The 6,000-nt window shown below is 47.1% G+C and overlaps 11 non-coding genes across 11 annotated transcripts; all 11 read right to left on the bottom strand.

The window, feature by feature from the left end:
* Positions 1-307: 307 nt before the first annotated feature.
* On the bottom strand, positions 308-379 carry TRNAW-CCA (transfer RNA tryptophan (anticodon CCA)). Its single transcript has one exon. It is a non-coding gene; the product is annotated as a tRNA-Trp (tRNA).
* Positions 380-669: 290 nt separating this feature from the next.
* Positions 670-741, bottom strand: TRNAW-CCA (transfer RNA tryptophan (anticodon CCA)). The gene has a single exon. It is a non-coding gene; the product is annotated as a tRNA-Trp (tRNA).
* Positions 742-1,158: 417 nt separating this feature from the next.
* TRNAW-CCA (transfer RNA tryptophan (anticodon CCA)) lies at positions 1,159-1,230 on the bottom strand. Its single transcript has one exon. It is a non-coding gene; the product is annotated as a tRNA-Trp (tRNA).
* A 412-nt stretch (positions 1,231-1,642) lies between these two features.
* Positions 1,643-1,714, bottom strand: TRNAW-CCA (transfer RNA tryptophan (anticodon CCA)). The gene has a single exon. It is a non-coding gene; the product is annotated as a tRNA-Trp (tRNA).
* Positions 1,715-2,136: 422 nt separating this feature from the next.
* TRNAW-CCA (transfer RNA tryptophan (anticodon CCA)) lies at positions 2,137-2,208 on the bottom strand. Its single transcript has one exon. It is a non-coding gene; the product is annotated as a tRNA-Trp (tRNA).
* Positions 2,209-2,624: 416 nt separating this feature from the next.
* TRNAW-CCA (transfer RNA tryptophan (anticodon CCA)) lies at positions 2,625-2,697 on the bottom strand. Its single transcript has one exon. It is a non-coding gene; the product is annotated as a tRNA-Trp (tRNA).
* A 906-nt stretch (positions 2,698-3,603) lies between these two features.
* TRNAW-CCA (transfer RNA tryptophan (anticodon CCA)) lies at positions 3,604-3,675 on the bottom strand. Its single transcript has one exon. It is a non-coding gene; the product is annotated as a tRNA-Trp (tRNA).
* Positions 3,676-4,088: 413 nt separating this feature from the next.
* On the bottom strand, positions 4,089-4,160 carry TRNAW-CCA (transfer RNA tryptophan (anticodon CCA)). Its single transcript has one exon. It is a non-coding gene; the product is annotated as a tRNA-Trp (tRNA).
* Positions 4,161-5,063: 903 nt separating this feature from the next.
* On the bottom strand, positions 5,064-5,135 carry TRNAW-CCA (transfer RNA tryptophan (anticodon CCA)). Its single transcript has one exon. It is a non-coding gene; the product is annotated as a tRNA-Trp (tRNA).
* A 290-nt stretch (positions 5,136-5,425) lies between these two features.
* Positions 5,426-5,497, bottom strand: TRNAW-CCA (transfer RNA tryptophan (anticodon CCA)). The gene has a single exon. It is a non-coding gene; the product is annotated as a tRNA-Trp (tRNA).
* A 413-nt stretch (positions 5,498-5,910) lies between these two features.
* On the bottom strand, positions 5,911-5,982 carry TRNAW-CCA (transfer RNA tryptophan (anticodon CCA)). Its single transcript has one exon. It is a non-coding gene; the product is annotated as a tRNA-Trp (tRNA).
* Between the last annotated feature and the right edge of the window lie 18 nt (positions 5,983-6,000).

Below are 6,000 nucleotides of genomic sequence, written 5' to 3'. Positions count from 1 at the left end.
GATTCTGAACTTGCTATGCAGGAGAGGGCTGTGAGAGGTCTTGGAGGTCTTTTTTGAAAGAAAGACTACAACAAAACCTATGACTAGATTAGCAGAGATGGAATATTGACCTAAGGTCATGTTACCATTGTCATGAATGGAGTCGGGAAGGACTTTAAGGCCCTTAAGCCAGGTTATTTGCGACTGCCTCGTAGGTGTTTCGCATGGGTATTAAACAGAGCAAGAAAACCAGCAGATCTGGCATCTTAATCAACGGAACAGTCCGCTAGGAAGGTCTAAAGAGTCGCACAATGACTAAAGAGACCGCTGACCCCGACGTGATTTGAACACGCAACCTCCTGATCTGGAGTCAGACGCGCTACCGTTGCGCCACGAGGTCACCTCTGCCAAGATTGTTTCGAAGGGATTCAGGACAGATTCCTTGCAAAAGCAACTAAGTCTAGATTCAGGACAACAGAGATGGAATATTGACCTAAGGTCGTGTTACCATTGTAATGAATGGAGTCGGGAAGGACTTTAAGGCCCTAAAGCCAGGTTATTTGCAACTGCCTCGTAGGTGTTTCGCATGGGTATTGAACAAAGCAAGGAAATCAGCAGCTCTGGCATTTTCATCAACGGAACAGTCCGCTAGGAAGGTCTAAAGAGTCGCACAACGACTAAAGAGAGCGCTGACCCCGACGTGATTTGAACACGCAACCTTCTGATCTGGAGTCAGACGCGCTACCGTTGCGCCACGAGGTCACCTCTGCCAGCCTTTTCTCGAAGGGATTCAGGACAGATTCCTTGCCAAAGCAACTAAGTCTAGATTCAGGACAGGACAGATTCTTCGCTAAAGCGTCAAAGTCTAGATTCTGAACTTGCTATGCAGGAGAGGGCTATGAGGAGAGGTCTTGGAGGTCTTTTTTGAAAGAAAGACTATAACACAACCTACTGACTAGATTAGCAGAGATGGAATATTGACCTAAGGTCGTGTTACCATTGTCATGAATGGAGTCGGGAAGGACTTTAAGGCCCTAAAGCCAGGTTATTTGCAACTGCCTCGTAGGTGTTTCGCATGGGTATTGAACAAAGCAAGAAAATCAGCAGCTCTGGCATTTTCATCAACGGAACAGTCCGCTAGGAAGGTCTAAAGAGTCGCACAACGACTAAAGAGAGCGCTGACCCCGACGTGATTTGAACACGCAACCTTCTGATCTGGAGTCAGACGCGCTACCATTGCGCCACGAGGTCACCTCTGCCAGCCTTTTCTCGAAGGGATTAAGGACAGATTCCTTGCCAAAGCAACTAAGTCTAGATTCAGGACAGGACAGATTCCTCGCTAAAGCGTCAAAGTCTAGATTCTGAACTTGCTATGCAGGAGAGGCTGTGAGAGGTCTTGGAGGTCTTTTTTGAAAGAAAGACTACAACAAAACCTATGACTAGATTAGCAGAGATGGAATATTGACCTAAGGTCATGTTACCATTGTCATGAATGGAGTCGGGAAGGACTTTAAGGCCCGTAAGCCAGGTTATTTGCGACTGCCTCGTAGGTGTTTCGCATGGGTATTAAACAGAGCAAGAAAATCAGCAGATCTGGCATCTTAATCAACGGAACAGTCCGCTAGGAAGGTCTAAAGAGTCGCACAATGACTAAAGAGACCGCTGACCCCGACGTGATTTGAACACGCAACCTCCTGATCTGGAGTCAGACGCGCTACCGTTGCGCCACGAGGTCACCTCTGCCAGGATTGTTTCGAAGGGATTCAGGACAGATTCCTTGCAAAAGCAACTAAGTCTAGATTCAGGACAGGACAAAACAGATTCCTCGCTAAAGCGTCAAAGTCTAGATTCTGAACTTGCTATGCAGGAGAGGGCTATGAGGAGAGGTCTTGGAGGTCTTTTTTGAAAGAAAGACTATAACACAACCTACTGACTAGATTAGCAGAGATGGAATATTGACCTAAGGTCGTGTTACCATTGTCATGAATGGAGTCGGGAAGGACTTTAAGGCCCTAAAGCCAGGTTATTTGCAACTGCCTCGTAGGTGTTTCGCATGGGTATTGAACAAAGCAAGAAAATCAGCAGCTCTGGCATTTTCATCAACGGAACAGTCCGCTAGGAAGGTCTAAAGAGTCGCACAACAACTAAAGAGAGCGCTGACCCCGACGTGATTTGAACACGCAACCTTCTGATCTGGAGTCAGACGCGCTACCGTTGCGCCACGAGGTCACCTCTGCCAGCCTTTTCTCAAAGGGATTCAGGACAGATTCCTTGCCAAAGCAACTAAGTCTAGATTCAGGACATGACAGATTCCTCGCTAAAGCGTCAAAGTCTAGATTCTGAACTTGCTATGCAGGAGAGGGCTATGAGGAGAGGTCTTGGAGGTCTTTTTTGAAAGAAAGACTATAACACAACCTACTGACTAGATTAGCAGAGATGGAATATTGACCTAAGGTCGTGTTACCATTGTCATGAATGGAGTCGGGAAGGACTTTAAGGCCCTAAAGCCAGGTTATTTGCAACTGCCTCGTAGGTGTTTCGCATGGGTATTGAACAAAGCAAGAAAATCAGCAGCTCTGGCATTTTCATCAACGGAACAGTCCGCTAGGAAGGTCTAAAGAGTCGCACAACGACTAAAGAGAGCGCTGACCCCGACGTGATTTGAACACGCAACCTTCTGATCTGGAGTCAGACGCGCTACCGTTGCGCCACAGGTCACCTCTGCCAGCCTTTTCTCGAAGGGATTCAGGACAGATTCCTTGCCAAAGCAACTAAGTCTAGATTCAGGACAGGACAGATTCCTCGCTAAAGCGTCAAAGTCTAGATTCTGAACTTGCTATGCAGGAGAGGGCTGTGAGAGGTCTTGGAGGTCTTTTTTGAAAGAAAGACTACAACAAAACCTATGACTAGATTAGCAGAGATGGAATGTTGACCTAAGGTCATGTTACCATTGTCATGAATGGAGTCGGGAAAGACTTTAAGGCCCTTAAGCCAGGTTATTTGCGACTGCCTCGTAGGTGTTTCGCATGGGTATTAAACAGAGCAAGAAAATCAGCAGATCTGGCATCTTAATCAACAGAACAGTCCCCTAGGAAGGGCTAAAGAGTCGCACAATGACTAAAGAGACCGCTGACCCCGACGTGATTTGAACACGCAACCTCCCGATCTGGAGTCAGACGCGCTACCGTTGCGCCACGAGGTTACCTCTGCCAGGATTGTCTCGAAGGGATTCAGGACAGATTCCTTGCAAAAGCAACTAAGTCTAGATTCAGGACAGGACAGGACAGATTCCTCGCTAAAGCGTCAAAGTCTAGATTCTGAACTTGCTATGCAGGAGAGGGCTATGAGGAGAGGTCTTGGAGGTCTTTTTTGAAAGAAAGACTATAACACAACCTACTGACTAGATTAGCAGAGATGGAATATTGACCTAAGGTCGTGTTACCATTGTCATGAATGGAGTCGGGAAGGACTTTAAGGCCCTAAAGCCAGGTTATTTGCAACTGCCTCGTAGGTGTTTCGCATGGGTATTGAACAAAGCAAGAAAATCAGCAGCTCTGGCATTTTCATCAACGGAACAGTCCGCTAGGAAGGTCTAAAGAGTCGCACAACGACTAAAGAGAGCGCTGACCCCGACGTGATTTGAACACGCAACCTTCTGATCTGGAGTCAGACGCGCTACCGTTGCGCCACGAGGTCACCTCTGCCAGCCTTTTCTCGAAGGGATTCAGGACAGATTCCTTTCCAAAGCAACTAAGTCTAGATTCAGGACAGGACAGATTCCTCGCTAAAGCGTCAAAGTCTAGATTCTGAACTTGCTATGCAGGAGAGGGCTGTGAGAGGTCTTGGAGGTCTTTTTTGAAAGAAAGACTACAACAAAACCTATGACTAGATTAGCAGAGATGGAATATTGACCTAAGGTCATGTTACCATTGTCATGAATGGAGTCGAGAAGGACTTTAAGGCCCTTAAGCCAGGTTATTTGCGACTGCCTCGTAGGTGTTTCGCATGGGTATTAAACAGAGCAAGAAAATCAGAAGATCTGGCATCTTAATCAACGGAACAGTCCGCTAGGAAGGTCTAAAGAGTCGCACAATGACTAAAGAGACCGCTGACCCCGACGTGATTTGAACACGCAACCTCCTGATCTGGAGTCAGACGCGCTACCGTTGCGCCACGAGGTCACCTCTGCCAGCCTTTTCTCGAAGGGATTCAGGACAGATTCCTTGCCAAAGCAACTAAGTCTAGATTCAGGACAGGACAGATTCCTCGCTAAAGCGTCAAAGTCTAGATTCTGAACTTGCTATGCAGGAGAGGGCCGTGAGAGGTCTTGGAGGTCTTTTTTGAAAGAAAGACTACAACAAAACCTATGACTAGATTAGCAGAGATGGAATATTGACCTAAGGTCATGTTACCATTGTCATGAATGGAGTCGGGAAGGACTTTAAGGCCCTTAAGCCAGGTTATTTGCGACTGCCTCGTAGGTGTTTCGCATGGGTATTAAACAGAGCAAGAAAACCAGCAGATCTGGCATCTTAATCAACGGAACAGTCCGCTAGGAAGGTCTAAAGAGTCGCACAATGACTAAAGAGACCGCTTACCCCGACGTGATTTGAACACACAACCTCCTGATCTGGAGTCAGACGCGCTACCGTTGCGCCACGAGGTCACCTCTGCCAGGATTGTTTCGAAGGGATTCAGGACAGATTCCTTGCAAAAGCAACTAAGTCTAGATTCAGGACAGGACAAAACAGATTCCTCGCTAATGCGTCAAAGTCTAGATTCTGAACTTGCTATGCAGGAGAGGGCTGTGAGAGGTCTTGGAGGTCTTTTTTGAAAGAAAGACTACAACAAAACCTATGACTAGATTAGCCGAGATGGAATATTGACCTAAGGTCATGTTACCATTGTCATGAATGGAGTCGGGAAGGACTTTAAGGCCCTTAAGCCAGGTTATTTGCGACTGCCTCGTAGGTGTTTCGCATGGGTATTAAACAGAGCAAGAAAATCAGCAGATCTGGCATCTTAATCAACGGAACAGTCCGCTAGGAAGGTCTAAAGAGTCGCACAATGACTAAAGAGACCGCTGACCCCGACGTGATTTGAACACGCAACCTCCTGATCTGGAGTCAGATGCGCTACCGTTGCGCCACGAGGTCACCTCTGCCAGGATTGTTTCGAAGGGATTCAGGACAGATTCCTTGCAAAAGCAACTAAGTCTAGATTCAGGACAACAGAGATGGAATATTGACCTAAGGTCGTGTTACCATTGTAATGAATGGAGTCGGGAAGGACTTTAAGGCCCTAAAGCCAGGTTATTTGCAACTGCCTCGTAGGTGTTTCGCATGGGTATTGAACAAAGCAAGAAAATCAGCAGCTCTGGCATTTTCATCAACGGAACAGTCCGCTAGGAAGGTCTAAAGAGTCGCACAATGACTAAAGAGAGCGCTGACCCCGACGTGATTTGAACACGCAACCTTCTGATCTGGAGTCAGACGCGCTACCATTGCGCCACGAGGTCACCTCTGCCAGCCTTTTCTCGAAGGGATTAAGGACAGATTCCTTGCCAAAGCAACTAAGTCTAGATTCAGGACAGGACAGATTCCTCGCTAAAGCGTCAAAGTCTAGATTCTGAACTTGCTATGCAGGAGAGGGCTGTGAGAGGTCTTGGAGGTCTTTTTTGAAAGAAAGACTACAACAAAACCTATGACTAGATTAGCAGAGATGGAATATTGACCTAAGGTCATGTTACCATTGTCATGAATGGAGTCGGGAAGGACTTTAAGGCCCGTAAGCCAGGTTATTTGCGACTGCCTCGTAGGTGTTTCGCATGGGTATTAAACAGAGCAAGAAAATCAGCAGATCTGGCATCTTAATCAACGGAACAGTCCGCTAGGAAGGTCTAAAGAGTCGCACAATGACTAAAGAGACCGCTGACCCCGACGTGATTTGAACACGCAACCTCCTGATCTGGAGTCAGACGCGCTACCGTTGCGCCACGAGGTCACCTCTGCCAGGATTGTT

Source organism: Dendropsophus ebraccatus, chromosome 1 (assembly GCF_027789765.1).
Source record: "Dendropsophus ebraccatus isolate aDenEbr1 chromosome 1, aDenEbr1.pat, whole genome shotgun sequence".
NCBI classification, from domain to species: domain Eukaryota; kingdom Metazoa; phylum Chordata; class Amphibia; order Anura; family Hylidae; genus Dendropsophus; species Dendropsophus ebraccatus.
Note: the sequence above shows the minus strand (reverse complement) of the source record. Positions and strands in the feature narration are given on the sequence as shown.